The sequence below is a fragment of the Rhipicephalus microplus genome, unplaced genomic scaffold, assembly GCF_043290135.1.
Source record: "Rhipicephalus microplus isolate Deutch F79 unplaced genomic scaffold, USDA_Rmic scaffold_13, whole genome shotgun sequence".
NCBI lineage: Eukaryota > Metazoa > Arthropoda > Arachnida > Ixodida > Ixodidae > Rhipicephalus > Rhipicephalus microplus.
In genome coordinates, this window is record NW_027464586.1 from 8,991,895 (window position 1) to 9,009,725 (window position 17,831).

Below are 17,831 nucleotides of genomic sequence, written 5' to 3' on the forward strand. Positions count from 1 at the left end.
TACTCGTCCGTCTACCTGTCCGTCTGTCTGTTCGTCCATGCGTCCGTCCGTGCGTCCATCTAGAGAACACTCAAAGTACCGCCATCTCGCATAATCTGTGGCATATAGCCGCTTTACACGTCCGTCTACCTGTCTGTCTGTCTTTCAGTTTGTCTGTCTCCGTCCATGCGTCCGTTCGTGCGTCAATCTAGAGAACACTCTGACTACCGCCATCTCGCGCGTCGTTACCCTCTGGTACATACGCGCTTTACTCGTCCGTCTGCCTGTCCGTCTGTCTGCCAGTCTGTCGGTCTGTTCCTCCTTGCGTCCGTCCGTGCGTTCATCTATAGAACACTCTGAGTACTGCCATCTCACGCGTCGTATACCCTGTGGTACATACCATCTCTACGCGTCCGTCTACCTTACCGTTTGTCTGCCAGTCTGTCTGTCTGTTCGTCCGTGCGTCCATCCGTGCGTCCTTCTAGAGAACACTCAAAGTACCACCATCTCGCATACCCTGTGGCACATAGCCGCTTTACTCGTCCGTCTACCTGTCCTTCTGTCTGCCACTCTGTCTGTCTGTACGTCCGTGCGTCCGTCCGTGCGTCCATCTAGAGAACACTCAAAGCACCGCCACCTCGCTTACTCTGTGACACATAGCCACTTTACACGTCCGTCTACCTGTTCGTCTGTCTGCCAGTCTGTCTTTTTGTCCATCCATGCATCCGTTCGTGCGTCAATCTAGAGAACACTCTGAGTACCACCATCCCGCGCGTCGTGTGCCCTGTGGCACTTACCCGCTTTACGCGTCCGTCTACCTGTCCGTCTGTCTGCCACTCTGTCTGTCTGTCCATCCGTGCCTCCGTCCGTGCGTCCATCTAGAGAACACTCAAAGTACTGCCATCTTGCATACCCTGTGGCACATAGCCACTTTACACGTCCGTCTACCTGTTCGTCTGTCTGCCAGTCTGTCTTTTTGTCCATCCATGCATCCGGTCGTGCGTAAATCTAGAGAACACTCCGAGTACCGCCATCTCGCGCGTCGTATACCCTGTGTCACATCCCCGCTTTACGCGTCCGTCTACCTGTCCGTCTATCTGCCACTCTGTCTGTCTGTCCATCCGTGCCTCCGTCCATGCGTCCATCTAGAGAACACTCTGAGTACCACCATCTCACGCGTCGTATACCCTGTGGCATATAGCCACTTTACACGTCTGTCTACCTCTCCGGCTTCCTGCCAGTCTGTGTGTCTATCCGTCCGTGCGTCCGTCCGTGCGTTCATCTAGAGAACACTCAAAGTACCGCCATCTCGCATACCTGTGGCACATAGCCACTTTACGCGTCCGTCTACCTTTCCGTCTGTCTGCCAGTCTGTCTGTCTGTTCCTCCATGCGTCCGTTCGTGCGTAAATTTAGAGAACACTCCGAGTACCGCCATCTCGCACGTCGTATACCCTGTGGTACATACCCGCTTTACTCGTCCGTCTACCTGTCCGTCTGTCTGCCGGTCTGTCTGTCTGTTCCTCCATGCGTCCGTCCGTGCGTCCATCTAGAGAACACTCTCAGTACTGCCATCTCGAGCGTCGTATACCTGTGGTACATACCATCTTTACGCGTCCGTCTACCTCTCCGTTTGTCTGCCAGTCTGTCTGTCTATTCGGCCATGCGTCCATCCGTGCGTCCTTCTAGAGAACACTCAAAGTACCACCTTCTCGCATACCCTGCGGCACATAGCCGCTTTACTCGTCCGTCTACCTGTCCGTCTGTCTGCCACTCTGTCTGTGTGTCCGTCCGTGCGTCCATCTACAGAACACTCAAAGTACCGCCATCTCGCATACCCCGTGGCACATAGCCGCTTTACACGTCCGTCTACCTGTCCGTCTGTCTGCCATTCAGTCTGTCTGTCCGTCCATGCATCTATTCGTGCGTCAATATAGAGAACACTCCGAGTACCGCCATCTCGCGCTCGTATACGCTGCGTCACATACCCGCTTTACGCGTCCGTCTACCTGTCCGTCTGTCTGCCAACCTGTCTGTCGGTTCGTTCATGCGTCCGTCTGTGCGTCCATCTAGAGAACACTCTGAGTACCACCATCTCGCGCGTCGTATACCCTGTGGCACATAACCACTTTACACGTCCGTCCACCTGTCCGTCTGTCTGCCACTCTGTCTGTCTGTCCATCCGTGCGTTCGTCCGTGCGTAAATCCAGAGAACACTCAATGTACCGCCATCTCGAATACCCTGTGGCACATAGCCGCTTTACACGTCCGTCTACCTGTCCGTCCGTCTGCCAACCTTTCTGTCTGTTTGTTCATGCGTCCGTCCGTGCGACCATCTAGAGAACACTTTAAGTACCACCATCTCGCGCGTCATATACCCTGCGTCACATACCCGCTTTACGCGTCCGTCTACCTGTCCGTCTGTCTGCCAGTCTGTCTGTCTCTCCGTCCATGCGTCCATTCGTGCGTCAATCTAGAGAACACTAAAAATACCGCCATCTTGAATACCCTGTGGCACATAGCCACTTTACACGTCTGTCTACCTGTCCGTCTGTGTGCCAGTCTGTGTGTCTGTCCATCCGTGCGTCCGTCCGTGCGTCCATTCAGAGAGCACTCAAAGTACCGCCATCTCGCATACCCTGTGGCACATAGCCACTTTACACATCCGTCTACCTGTCCATCTGTTTGCCAGTCTGTCTGTCTCCGTCCATGCGTCCGTTCGTGCGTCAATCTAGAGAACACTCTGAGTACCGCCATCTCGCGCGTCGTTACCCTGTGGTACATACGCGCTTTACTCGTCCGTCTACCTGTCCGTCTGTCTGCCAGTCCGTCTGTCTGTTTCTCCATACGTCCGTCCGTGCGTTCATCTATAGAACACTCAAAGTACCGCCATCTCGCATATTCTGTGGCATATAGCCGCTTTACACGTCCGTCTACCTGCCGGTCTGTCTGCCAGTCTGTCTGTCTGTCCGTCCCTGCGTCCATCCGTGCGTCCATCTAGAGAACACTCATGGTACCGCCATCTCGCATACCCTGTGGCACATAGCCGGTTTACACGTCCGTCTACCTGTCCGTCTGTCTTCCAGTCTGTCTGTCTGTCCGTGCGTCCGTCCGTGCGTCCATCTAGAGAACACTCAAAGCACCGCCACCTCGCTTACTCTGTGACACATAGCCACTTTACACGTCCGTCTACCTGTTCGTCTGTCTGCCAGTCTGTCTTTTTGTCCATCCATGCATCCGTTCGTGCGTCAATCTAGAGAACACTCTGAGTACCACCATATCGCGCTCGTATACCCTGCGTCACATACCCGCTTTACGCGTCCGTCTACCTGTCCGTCTGTCTGCCAACCTTTCTGTCTGTTTGTTCATGCGTCCGTCCGTGCGACCATCTAGAGAACACTCTAAGTACCACCATCTCGCGCGTCGTATACCCTGTGGCACATAACCACTTTACACGTCCGTCCACCTGTACGTCTGTCTGCCACTCTGTCTGTCTGTCCGTCCGTGCGTCTGTCCATGCTTCCATCTAGAGAACACTCAATGTACCGCCATCTCGCATACCCTGTGGCACATAGGCACTTTACACGTCCGTCTTCCTGTCCGTCTGTCTGCCAGTCTGTCTGTCTGTCCGTCCGTGCGTCCGTCTGTGCGTCCATTCAGAGAGCACTCAAAGTACCGCCATCTCGCATACCCTGTGGCACATAGCCACTTTACACGTCAGTCTACCTGTCCGCCTGTCTGCCAGTCTGTCTGTCTGTCCGTCCGTGCGTCCGTCCATGCGTCCATCTAGAGAACACTCAAAGTACCGCCATCTCGCATACCCTGTGGCACATAGCCACTTTACACATCCGTCTACCTGTCCATCTGTTTGCCAGTCTGTCTGTCTCCGTCCATGCGTCCGTTCGTGCGTCAATCTAGACAACACTCTGAGTACCGCCATCTCGCGCGTCGTTACCCTGTGGTACATACGCGCTTTACTCGTCCGCCTACCTGTCCGTCTGTCTGCCAGTCTGTCTGTCTGTTTCTCCATGCGTCCGTCCATGCGTTCATCTATAGAACACTCTGAGTACTGCCATCTCGCGCGTCGTATACCCTGTGGTACATACCATCTCTACGCATCCGTCTACCTTACCGTTTGTCTGCCAGTCTTTCTGTCTGTTCGTCCATGCGTCCATCCGTGCGTCCTTCTAGAGAACACTCAAAGTACCACCATCTCGCATACCCTGTGGCACATAGCTGCTTGATTCGTCCGTCTACCTGTCCGTCTGTCTGCCACTCTGTCTGTCTGTCTGTCCGTGCGTCCGTCCGTGCGTCCATCTAGAGAACACTCAAAGTACCACCATCTCGCTTACCCTGTGGCACATAGCCACTTTAAACGTCCGTCTACCTGTTCGTCTGTCTGCCAGTCTGTCTTTTTGTCCATCCATGCATCCGGTCGTGCGTAAATCTAGAGAACACTCCGAGTACCGCCATCTCGCGCGTCTTATACCCTGTGTCACATTCCCGCTTTACGCGTCCGTCTACCTGTCCGTCTGTCTGCCACTCTGTCTGTCTGTCCATCCGTGCCTCCGTCCGTGCATCCATCTAGAGAACACTCTGAGTACCACCATCTCGAGCGTCGTATACCCTGTGGCATATAGCCACTTTACACGTCTGTCTACCTGTCCGTCTGTCTGCCAGTGTGCCTGTCTGTCCGTCCGTGCGTCCGTCCGTGCGTCCATCTAGAGAACACTCAAAGTACTGAAATCTCGCATAACCTGTGGCACAAAGCCACTTTACACGTCCGTCTACCCTTTCGTCTCTCTGCCAGTCTGTCTGTCTGTTCGTCCATGCGTCCATCCGTGCGTCCATCTAGAGAACAATCAAAGTACCGCCATCTCGCATACCCTGTGGCACATAGCTGCTTTCCATGTCCGTCTACCTGTCCGTCTGTCTGCAAGTCTGTCGGTCTCTCCGTCCATGCGTCCGTTCGTGCGTCAATCTAGAGAACACTCTGAGTACCGCCATCTCGCTCGTCGTATACCCTGTGGTGCATACCCACTTTACTCGTCCGTCTACCTGTCCGTCTGTCTGCCAGTCTGTCTGTCTGTCCGTCCGTGCGTCCATTTAGAGAGCACTCAAAGTACCGCCATCTCGCATACCCTGTGGCACATAGCCACTTAACACGTCAGTCTACCTGTCCGTCTGTCTCCCAGTCTGTCTGAGTGTCCGTCCATGTGTCCGTCCGTGCGTCCATCTAGAGAACACGCAAAGTACCACCATCTCGCATACCCTGTGGCACATAGCCACTTCACACGTCAGTCTACCTGTCACTCTGTCTGCCAGTCTGTCTGTCTGTCCAACCGTGCGTCCGTCCGTGCGTCCAACTAGAGAACACTCAAAGTACCGCCATCTCGCATACCCTATGGCACATAGCCACTTTACACATCCGTCTACCTGTCCGTCTGTCTGTCCACCCGTGCCTCCGTCCGTGCGTCCATCTAGAGAACACTCAAAGTACCGCCATCTTGCATACCCTGTGGCACATAGCCACTTTACACGTCCGTCTACCTGTTCGTCTGTCTGCTAGTCTGTCTTTTTGTCCATCCATGCATCCGGTCGTGCGTAAATCTAGAGAACACTCCGAGTACCGCCATCTCGCGCGTCGTATGCCCTGTGTCACATCCCCACTTTACGCGTCCGTCTACCTGTCCGTCTGTTTGCCACTCTGTCTGTCTGTCCATCCGTGCCTCCGTCCGTGCGTCAATCTACAGAACACTCAAAGTACCGCCATCTCGAATACCCTGTGGCACATAGCCGCTTTACATTTCCGTCTACCTATCCGTCTGTCTGCCAGTCTGTCTGTCTCTCCGTCCATGCGTCCATTCGTGCGTCAATCTAGAGAACACTAAAAATACCGCCATCTCGAATACCCTGTGGCACATAGCCACTTTACACGTCTGTCTACCTGTTCGTCTGTGTGCCAGTCTGTGTGTCTGTCCGTCCGTGCGTCCGTCCGTGCGTCCATTCAGAGAGCACTCAAAGTACCGCCATCTCGCATACCCTGTGGCACATAGCCACTTTACACGTCAGTCTACCTGTCCGCCTGTCTGCCAGTCTGTCTGTCTGTCCGTCCGTGCGTCCGTCCGTGCGTCCATCTAGAGAACACTCAAAGTACCGCCATCTCGCATACCCTGTGGCACATAGCCACTTTGCACATCCGTCTACCTGTCCATCTGTTTGCCAGTCTGTCTGTCTCTGTCCATGCGTCCGTTCGTGCGTCAATCTAGACAACACTCTGAGTACCGCCATCTCGCGCGTCGTTACCCTGTGGTACATACGCGCTTTACTCGTCCGTCTACCTGTCCGTCTGTCTGCCAGTCTGTCTGTCTGTTTCTCCATGCGTCCGTCCATGTGTTCATCTATAATACACTCTGAGTACTGCCATCTCGCGCGTCGTATACCCTGTGGTACATACCATCTCTACGCGTCCGTCTACCTTACCGTTTGTCTGCCAGTCTGTCTGTCTGTTCGTCCATGCGTCCATCCGTGCGTCCTTCTAGAGAACACTCAAAGTACCACCATCTCCCATACCCTGTGGCACATAGCTGCTTTACTCGTCCGTCTACCTGTCCGTCTGTCTGCCACTCTGTCTGTCTGTCCGTGCGTCCGTCCGTGCGTCCATCTAGAGAACACTCAAAGCACCGCCACCTCGCTTACTCTGTGACACATAGCCACTTTACACGTCCGTCTACCTGTTCGTCTGTCTGCCAGTCTGTCTTTTTGTCCATCCATGCATCCGTTCGTGCGTCAATCTAGAGAACACTCTGAGTACCACCATCCCGCGCGTCGTATGCCCTGTGGCACTTACCCGCTTTACGCGTCCGTCTACCTGTCCGTCTGTCTGCCACTCTGTCTGTCTGTCCATCCGTGCCTCCGTCCGTGCGTCCATCTAGAGAACACTCAAAGTACTGCCATCTTGCATACCCTGTGGCACATAGCCACTTTACACGTCCGTCTACCTGTCTGTCTGTCTTTCAGTTTGTCTGTCTCCGTCCATGCGTCCGTTCGTGCGTCAATCTAGAGAACACTCTGACTACCGCCATCTCGCGCGTCGTTACCCTCTGGTACATACGCGCTTTACTCGTCCGTCTACCTGTCCGTCTGTCTGCCAGTCTGTCGGTCTGTTCCTCCTTGCGTCCGTCCGTGCGTTCATCTATAGAACACTCTGAGTACTGCCATCTCACGCGTCGTATACTCTGTGGTACATACCATCTCTACGCGTCCGTCTACCTTACCGTTTGTCTGCCAGTCTGTCTGTCTGTTCGTCCGTGCGTCCATCCGTGCGTCCTTCTAGAGAACACTCAAAGTACCACCATCTCGCATACCCTGTGGCACATAGCCGCTTTACTCGTCCGTCTACCTGTCCTTCTGTCTGCCACTCTGTCTGTCTGTACGTCCGTGCGTCCGTCCGTGCGTCCATCTAGAGAACACTCAAAGCACCGCCACCTCGCTTACTCTGTGACACATAGCCACTTTACACGTCCGTCTACCTGTTCGTCTGTCTGCCAGTCTGTCTTTTTGTCCATCCATGCATCCGTTCGTGCGTCAATCTAGAGAACACTCTGAGTACCACCATCCCGCGCGTCGTATGCCCTGTGGCACTTACCCGCTTTACGCGTCCGTCTACCTGTCCGTCTGTCTGCCACTCTGTCTGTCTGTCCATCCGTGCCTCAGTCCGTGCGTCCATCTAGAGAACACTCAAAGTACTGCCATCTTGCATACCCTGTGGCACATAGCCACTTTACACGTCCGTCTACCTGTTCGTCTGTCTGCCAGTCTGTCTTTTTGTCCATCCATGCATCCGGTCGTGCGTAAATCTAGAGAACACTCCGAGTACCGCCATCTCGCGCGTCGTATACCCTGTGTCACATCCCCGCTTTACGCGTCCGTCTACCTGTCCGTCTATCTGCCACTCTGTCTGTCTGTCCATCCGTGCCTCCGTCCATGCGTCCATCTAGAGAACACTCTGAGTACCACCATCTCACGCGTCGTATACCCTGTGGCATATAGCCACTTTACACGTCTGTCTACCTCTCCGGCTTCCCGCCAGTCTGTGTGTCTATCCGTCCGTGCGTCCGTCCGTGCGTTCATCTAGAGAACACTCAAAGTACCGCCATCTCGCATACCTGTGGCACATAGCCACTTTACGCGTCCGTCTACCTTTCCGTCTGTCTGCCAGTCTGTCGGTCTGTTCCTCCATGCGTCCGTTTGTGCGTAAATTTAGAGAACACTCCGAGTACCGCCATCTCGCACGTCGTATACCCTGTGGTACATACCCGCTTTACTCGTCCGTCTACCTGTCCGTCTGTCTGCCGGTCTGTCTGTCTGTTCCTCCATGCGTCCGTCCGTGCGTCCATCTAGAGAACACTCTCAGTACTGCCATCTCGAGCGTCGTATACCTGTGGTACATACCATCTTTACGCGTCCGTCTACCTCTCCGTTTGTCTGCCAGTCTGTCTGTCTATTCGGCCATGCGTCCATCCGTGCGTCCTTCTAGAGAACACTCAAAGTACCACCTTCTCGCATACCCTGCGGCACATAGCCGCTTTACTCGTCCGTCTACCTGTCCGTCTGTCTGCCACTCTGTCTGTCTGTCCGTCCGTGCGTCCATCTACAGAACACTCAAAGTACCGCCATCTCGCATACCCCGTGGCACATAGCCGCTTTACACGTCCGTCTACCTGTCCGTCTGTCTGCCATTCAGTCTGTCTGTCCGTCCATGCATCTATTCGTGCGTCAATATACAGAACACTCTGAGTACCACCATCTCGCGCTCGTATACCCTGCGTCACATACCCGCTTTACGCGTCCGTCTACCTGTCCGTCTGTCTGCCAACCTTTCTGTCTGTTTGTTCATGCGTCCGTCCGTGCGACCATCTAGAGAACACTTTAAGTACCACCATCTCGCGCGTCATATACCCTGCGTCACATACCCGCTTTACGCGTCCGTCTACCTGTCCGTCTGTCTGCCAGTCTGTCTGTCTCTCCGTCCATGCGTCCATTCGTGCGTCAATCTAGAGAACACTAAAAATACCGCCATCTTGAATACCCTGTGGCACATAGCCACTTTACACGTCTGTCTACCTGTCCGTCTGTGTGCCAGTCTGTGTGTCTGTCCATCCGTGCGTCCGTCCGTGCGTCCATTCAGAGAGCACTCAAAGTACCGCCATCTCGCATACCCTGTGGCACATAGCCACTTTACACATCCGTCTACCTGTCCATCTGTTTGCCAGTCTGTCTGTCTCCGTCCATGCGTCCGTTCGTGCGTCAATCTAGAGAACACTCTGAGTACCGCCATCTCGCGTGTCGTTACCCTGTGGTACATACGCGCTTTACTCGTCCGTCTACCTGTCCGTCTGTCTGCCAGTCCGTCTGTCTGTTTCTCCATACGTCCGTCCGTGCGTTCATCTATAGAACACTCAAAGTACCGCCATCTCGCATATTCTGTGGCATATAGCCGCTTTACACGTCCGTCTACCTGCCGGTCTGTCTGCCAGTCTGTCTGTCTGTCCGTCCCTGCGTCCATCCGTGCGTCCATCTAGAGAACACTCATGGTACCGCCATCTCGCATACCCTGTGGCACATAGCCGGTTTACACGTCCGTCTACCTGTCCGTCTGTCTTCCAGTCTGTCTGTCTCCGTCCAAGCGTCCGTTCGTGCGTCAATCTAGAGAACAGTCTGAGTACCGCCATCTCGCGCGTCGTTACCCTGTGGTACATACGCGCTTTACTCATCCGTCTACCTGTTCGTCTGTCTGCCAGCCTGTCTGTCTGTTCGTCCATGCGTCCGTCCGTGCGTCCATCTAGAGAACACTCAAAGTACCGCCATCTCGCATATTCTGTGGCATATAGCCGCTTTACACGTCCGTCTACCTGTCGGTCTGTCTGCCAGTCTATCTGTCTGTCCGTCCCTGCGTCCATTCGTGCGTCCATCTAGAGAACACTCAAAGTACCGCCATCTCGCATACCCTGTGGCACATAGCCGGTTTACACGTCCGTCTACCTATCTGTCTGTCTTTCAGTCTGTCTGTCTCCGTCCATGCGTCCGTTCGTGCGTCAATCTAGAGAACACTCTGACTACCGCCATCTCGCGCGTCGTTACCCTGTGGCACATACCCGCTTTACGCGTCCGTCTACCTGTCCGTCTGTCTGCCACTCTGTCTGTCTGTCCATCCGTGCCTCCGTCCGTGCGTCCATCTAGAGAACACTCAAAGTACTGCCATCTTGCATACCCTGTGGCACATAGCCACTTTACACGTCCGTCTACCTGTTCGTCTGTCTGCGAGTCTGTCTTTTTGTCCATCCATGCATCCGGTCGTGTGTAAATCTAGAGAACACTCCGAGTACCGCCATCTCGCGCGTCGTATACCCTGTGTCACATCCCCGCTTTACGCGTCCGTCTTCCTGTCCGTCTGTCTGCCACTCTGTCTGTCTGTCCATCCGTGCCTCCGTCCGTGCGTCCATCTAGAGAACACTCTGAGTACCACCATCTCGCGCGTCGTATACCCTGTGGCATATAGCCACTTTACACGTCTGTCTACCTCTCCGGCTGCCTGCCAGTCTGTCTGTCTATCCCTCCGTGCGTCCGTCCGTGCGTCCATCTACAGAACACTCAAAGTACCGCCATCTCGCGCGTCGTTACCCTGTGGTACATACGCGCTTTACTCGTCCGTCCACCTGTCCGTCTGTCTGCCAGTCTGTCTGTCTGTTCCTCCATGCGTCCGTCCGTGCGTTCATCTATAGAACACTCTGAGTACTGCCATCTCACGCGTCGTATACCCTGTGGTACATACCATCTCTACTCGTCCGTCTACCTGTCCGTCTGTCTGCCACTCTGTCTGTCTGTACGTCCATGCGTCCGTCCGTGCGTCCATCTAGAGAACACTCAAAGCACCGCCACCTCGCTTACCCTGTGACACATAGCCACCTTACACGTCCGTCTACCTGTTCGTCTGTCTGCCAGTCTGTCTTTTTGTCCATCCATGCATCCGTTCGTGCGTCAATCTAGAGAACACTCTGAGTACCACCATCTCGCGCGTCGTATGCCCTGTGGCACATACCCGCTTTACGCGTCCGTCTACCTGTCCGTCTGTCTGCCACTCTGTCTGTCTGTCCATCCGTGCCTCCGTCCGTGCGTCCATCTAGAGAACACTCAAAGTACTGCCATCTTGCATACCCTGTGGCACATAGCCACTTTACACGTCCGTCTACCTGTTCGTCTGTCTGCCAGTCTGTCTTTTTGTCCATCCATGCATCCGGTCGTGCGTAAATCTAGAGAACACTCCGAGTACCGCCATCTCGCGCGTCGTATACCCTGTGTCACATCCCCGCTTTACGCGTCCGTCTACCTGTCCGTCTGTCTGCCACTCTGTCTGTCTGTCCATCCGTGCCTCCGTCCGTGCGTCCATCTAGAGAACACTCTGAGTACCACCATTCGCGCGTCGTATACCCTGTGGCATATAGCCACTTTACACGTCTGTCTACCTCTCCGGCTGCCTGCCAGTCTGTCTGTCTATCCGTCCGTGCGTCCGTCCGTGCGTCCATCTACAGAACACTCAAAGTACCGCCATCTCGCATACCCTGTGGCACATAGCCGCTTTACACGTCCGTCTACCTGTCCGTCTGTCTGCCAGTCTGTCTGTCTGTCCGTCCATGCATCTTATTCGTGCGTCAATATAGAGAACACTGAGTACCACCATATCGCGCTCGTATACCCTGCGTCACATACCCGCTTTACGCGTCCGTCTACCTGTCCGTCTGTCTGCCAACCTTTCTGTCTGTTTGTTCATGCGTCCGTCCGTGCGACCATCTAGAGAACACTCTAAGTACCACCATCTCGCGCGTCGTATACCCTGTGGCACATAACCACTTTACACGTCCGTCCACCTGTACGTCTGTCTGCCACTCTGTCTGTCTGTCCGTCCGTGCGTCTGTCCATGCTTCCATCTAGAGAACACTCAATGTACCGCCATCTCGCATACCCTGTGGCACATAGGCACTTTACACGTCCGTCTTCCTGTCCGTCTGTCTGCCAGTCTGTCTGTCTGTCCGTCCGTGCGTCCGTCTGTGCGTCCATTCAGAGAGCACTCAAAGTACCGCCATCTCGCATACCCTGTGGCACATAGCCACTTTACACGTCAGTCTACCTGTCCGCCTGTCTGCCAGTCTGTCTGTCTGTCCGTCCGTGCGTCCGTCCATGCGTCCATCTAGAGAACACTCAAAGTACCGCCATCTCGCATACCCTGTGGCACATAGCCACTTTACACATCCGTCTACCTGTCCATCTGTTTGCCAGTCTGTCTGTCTCCGTCCATGCGTCCGTTCGTGCGTCAATCTAGACAACACTCTGAGTACCGCCATCTCGCGCGTCGTTACCCTGTGGTACATACGCGCTTTACTCGTCCGCCTACCTGTCCGTCTGTCTGCCAGTCTGTCTGTCTGTTTCTCCATGCGTCCGTCCATGCGTTCATCTATAGAACACTCTGAGTACTGCCATCTCGCGCGTCGTATACCCTGTGGTACATACCATCTCTACGCATCCGTCTACCTTACCGTTTGTCTGCCAGTCTTTCTGTCTGTTCGTCCATGCGTCCATCCGTGCGTCCTTCTAGAGAACACTCAAAGTACCACCATCTCGCATACCCTGTGGCACATAGCTGCTTGATTCGTCCGTCTACCTGTCCGTCTGTCTGCCACTCTGTCTGTCTGTCTGTCCGTGCGTCCGTCCGTGCGTCCATCTAGAGAACACTCAAAGTACCACCATCTCGCTTATCCTGTGGCACATAGCCACTTTAAACGTCCGTCTACCTGTTCGTCTGTCTGCCAGTCTGTCTTTTTGTCCATCCATGCATCCGGTCGTGCGTAAATCTAGAGAACACTCCGAGTACCGCCATCTCGCGCGTCGTATACCCTGTGTCACATTCCCGCTTTACGCGTCCGTCTACCTGTCCGTCTGTCTGCCACTCTGTCTGTCTGTCCATCCGTGCCTCCGTCCGTGCATCCATCTAGAGAACACTCTGAGTACCACCATCTCGAGCGTCGTATACCCTGTGGCATATAGCCACTTTACACGTCTGTCTACCTGTCCGTCTGTCTGCCAGTGTGCCTGTCTGTCCGTCCGTGCGTCCGTCCGTGCGTCCATCTAGAGAACACTCAAAGTACTGAAATCTCGCATAACCTGTGGCACAAAGCCACTTTACACGTCCGTCTACCCTTTCGTCTCTCTGCCAGTCTGTCTGTCTGTTCGTCCATGCGTCCATCCGTGCGTCCATCTAGAGAACAATCAAAGTACCGCCATCTCGCATACCCTGTGGCACATAGCTGCTTTCCATGTCCGTCTACCTGTCCGTCTGTCTGCAAGTCTGTCGGTCTCTCCGTCCATGCGTCCGTTCGTGCGTCAATCTAGAGAACACTCTGAGTACCTCCATCTCGCTCGTCGTATACCCTGTGGTGCATACCCACTTTACTCGTCCGTCTACCTGTCCGTCTGTCTGCCAGTCTGTCTGTCTGTCCGTCCGTGCGTCCATTTAGAGAGCACTCAAAGTACCGCCATCTCGCATACCCTGTGGCACATAGCCACTTAACACGTCAGTCTACCTGTCCGTCTGTCTCCCAGTCTGTCTGAGTGTCCGTCCATGTGTCCGTCCGTGCGTCCATCTAGAGAACACGCAAAGTACCACCATCTCGCATACCCTGTGGCACATAGCCACTTCACACGTCAGTCTACCTGTCACTCTGTCTGCCAGTCTGTCTGTCTGTCCATCCGTGCGTCCGTCCGTGCGTCCAACAGGAGAACACTCAAAGTACCGCCATCTCGCATACCCTATGGCACATAGCCACTTTACACATCCGTCTACCTGTCCGTCTGTCTGCCACTGTGTCTGTCTGTCCACCCGTGCCTCCGTCCGTGCGTCCATCTAGAGAACACTCAAAGTACCGCCATCTTGCATACCCTGTGGCACATAGCCACTTTACACGTCCGTCTACCTGTTCGTCTGTCTGCTAGTCTGTCTTTTTGTCCATCCATGCATCCGGTCGTGCGTAAATCTAGAGAACACTCCGAGTACCGCCATCTCGCGCGTCGTATGCCCTGTGTCACATCCCCACTTTACGCGTCCGTCTACCTGTCCGTCTGTTTGCCACTCTGTCTGTCTGTCCATCCGCGCCTCCGTCCGTGCGTCAATCTACAGAACACTCAAAGTACCGCCATCTCGAATACCCTGTGGCACATAGCCGCTTTACAATTCCGTCTACCTATCCGTCTGTCTGCCAGTCTGTCTGTCTCTCCGTCCATGCGTCCATTCGTGCGTCAATCTAGAGAACACTAAAAATACCGCCATCTCGAATACCCTGTGGCACATAGCCACTTTACACGTCTGTCTACCTGTTCGTCTGTGTGCCAGTCTGTGTGTCTGTCCGTCCGTGCGTCCGTCCGTGCGTCCATTCAGAGAGCACTCAAAGTACCGCCATCTCGCATACCCTGTGGCACATAGCCACTTTACACGTCAGTCTACCTGTCCGCCTGTCTGCCAGTCTGTCTGTCTGTCCGTCCGTGCGTCCGTCCGTGCGTCCATCTAGAGAACACTCAAAGTACCGCCATCTCGCATACCCTGTGGCACATAGCCACTTTGCACATCCGTCTACCTGTCCATCTGTTTGCCAGTCTGTCTGTCTCTGTCCATGCGTCCGTTCGTGCGTCAATCTAGACAACACTCTGAGTACCGCCATCTCGCACGTCGTTACCCTGTGGTACATACGCGCTTTACTCGTCCGTCTACCTGTCCGTCTGTCTGCCAGTCTGTCTGTCTGTTTCTCCATGCGTCCGTCCATGTGTTCATCTATAAAACACTCTGAGTACTGCCATCTCGCGCGTCGTATACCCTGTGGTACATACTATCTCTACGCGTCCGTCTACCTTACCGTTTGTCTGCCAGTCTGTCTGTCTGTTCGTCCATGCGTCCATCCGTGCGTCCTTCTAGAGAACACTCAAAGTACCACCATCTCCCATACCCTGTGGCACATAGCTGCTTTACTCGTCCGTCTACCTGTCCGTCTGTCTGCCACTCTGTCTGTCTGTCCGTGCGTCCGTCCGTGCGTCCAGCTAGAGAACACTCAAAGTACCGCCATCTCGCTTAGCCTGTGCCACATAGCCACTTTACACGTCCGTCTACCTGTTCGTCTGTCTGCCAGTCTGTCTTTTTGTCCATCCATGCATCCGGTCGTGCGTAAATCTAGAGAACACTCCGAGTACCGCCATCTCGCGCGTCGTATACCCTGTGTCACAATCCCGCTTTACGCGTCCGTCTACCTGTCCGTCTGTCTGCCACTCTGTCTGTCTGTCCATCCGTGCCTCCGTCCGTGCGTTCATCTAGAGAACACTTTGAGTACCACCATCTCGAGCGTCGTATACCCTGTGGCATATAGCCACTTTACACGTCTGTCTACCTGTCCGTCTGTCTGCCAGTGTGCCTGTCTGTCCGTCCGTGCGTCCGTCCGTGCGTCTATCTAGAGAACACTCAAAGTACTGACATCTCGCATAACCTGTGGCACAAAGCCACTTTACACGTCCGTCTACCCTTTCGTCTCTCTGCCAGTCTGTCTGTCTGTTCGTCCATGCGTCCATCCGTGCGTCCATCTAGAGAACAATCAAAGTACCGCCATCTCGCATACCCTGTGGCACATAGCTGCTTTCCATGTCCGTCTACCTGTCCGTCTGTCTGCAAGTCTGTCGGTCTCTCCGTCTATGCGTCCGTTCGTGCGTCAATCTAGAGAACACTCTGAGTACCGCCATCTCGCTCGTCGTATACCCTGTGGTACATACCCGCTTTACTCGTCCGTCTACCTGTCCGTCTGTCTGCCAGTCTGTCTGTCTGTCCGTCCGTTCGTTCGTCCGTGCGTCCATTTAGAGAGCACTCAAAGTACCGCCATCTCGCATACCCTGTGGCACATAGCCACTTTACACGTCAGTCTACCTGTCCGTCTGTCTGCGATTCTGTCTGTCTCTCCGTTCATGCGTCCGTTCGTGCGTCAATCTAGAGAACACTAAAAATACCACCATCTCGAATACCCTGTGGCACATAGCCACATTACACGTCTGTCTACCTGTCCGTCTGTCTGCCAGTCTGTCTGTCTGTCCGTCCGTGCGTCCGTCCGTGCATCCATTTAGAGAGCACTCAAAGTACCGCCATCTCGCATACCCTGTGGCACATAGCCACTTTACACGTCAGTCTGCCTGTCCGTCTGTATCCCAGTCTGTCTGACTGTCCATCCATGCGTCCGTTCGTGCGTCAATCTAGAGAACACTCTGACTACCGCCATCTCGCGCGTCGTTACCCTGTGGTACATACGCGCTTTACTCGTCCGTCTACCTCTCCGTCTGTCTGCCAGTCTGTCTGTCTGTTCCTCCATGCGTCCGTCCGTGCGTTCATCTATAGAACACTATGAGTACTGCCATCTCACGCGTCGTATACCCTGTGGTACATACCATCTCTACGCGTCCGTCTACCTTACCGTTTGTCTGCCAGTCTGTCTGTCTGTTCGTCCGTGCGTCCATCCGTGCGTCCTTCTGGAGAACACTCAAAGTACCGCCATCTTGCATACCCTGTGGCACATAGCCGCTTTACGCGTCCGTCTACCTTTCCGTCTGTCTGCCAGTCTGTCTTTCTGTCCGTCCATGCGTCCGTTCGTGCGTGAATCTAGAGAACACTCCGAGTACCGCCATCTCGCGCGTCGTATACCCTGTGTCACATACCCGCTTTACGCGTCCGTCTACTTGCCTGTCTGTTTACCAGCCTGTCTGTCTGTTCGTCCATGCGTCAGTCCGTGCGTCCATCTAGAGAACACTCAAAGTACCACCATCTCGCATATTCTGTGGCACATAGCCGCTTTACACGTCCGTCTACCTGTCGGTCTGTCTGCCAGTCTGTCTGTCTGTCCGTCCCTGCGTCCATCCGTGCGTCCATCTAGAGAACACTCATGGTACCGCCATCTCGCATACCCTGTGGCACATAGCCGGTTTACACGTCCGTCTACCTGTCCGTCTGTCTTCCAGTCTGTCTGTCTCCGTCCAAGCGTCCGTTCGTGCGTCAATCTAGAGAACACTCTGAGTACCGCCATCTCGCGCGTCGTTACCCTGTGGTACATACGCGCTTTACTCGTCCGTCTACCTGTCCGTCTGTCTGTTCGTCCATGCGTCCGTCCATGCGTCCATCTAGAGAACACTCAAAGTACCGCCATCTCGCATATTCTGTGGCATATAGCCGCTTTACAAGTCCGTCTACCTGTCGGTCTGTCTGCCAGTCTATCTGTCTGTCCATCCCTGCGTCCATCCGTGCGTCCATCTAGAGAACACTCGAAGTACCGCCATCTCGCATACCCTGTGGCACATAGCCGGTTTACACGTCCGTCTACCTGTCTGTCTGTCTTTCAGTCTGTCTGTCTCCGTCCATGCGTCCGTTCGTGCGTCAATCTAGAGAACACTCTGACTACCGCCATCTCGCGCGTCGTTACCCTCTGGTACATACGCGCTTTACTCGTCCGTCTACCTGTCCGTCTGTCTGCCAGTCTGTCGGTCTGTTCCTCCTTGCGTCCGTCCGTGCGTTCATCTATAGAACACTCTGAGTACTGCCATCTCACGCGTCGTATACCCTGTGGTACATACCATCTCTACGCGTCCGTCTACCTTACCGTTTGTCTGCCAGTCTGTCTGTCTGTTCGTCCGTGCGTCCATCCGTGCGTCCTTCTAGAGAACACTCAAAGTACCACCATCTCGCATACCCTGTGGCACATAGCCGCTTTACTCGTCCGTATACCT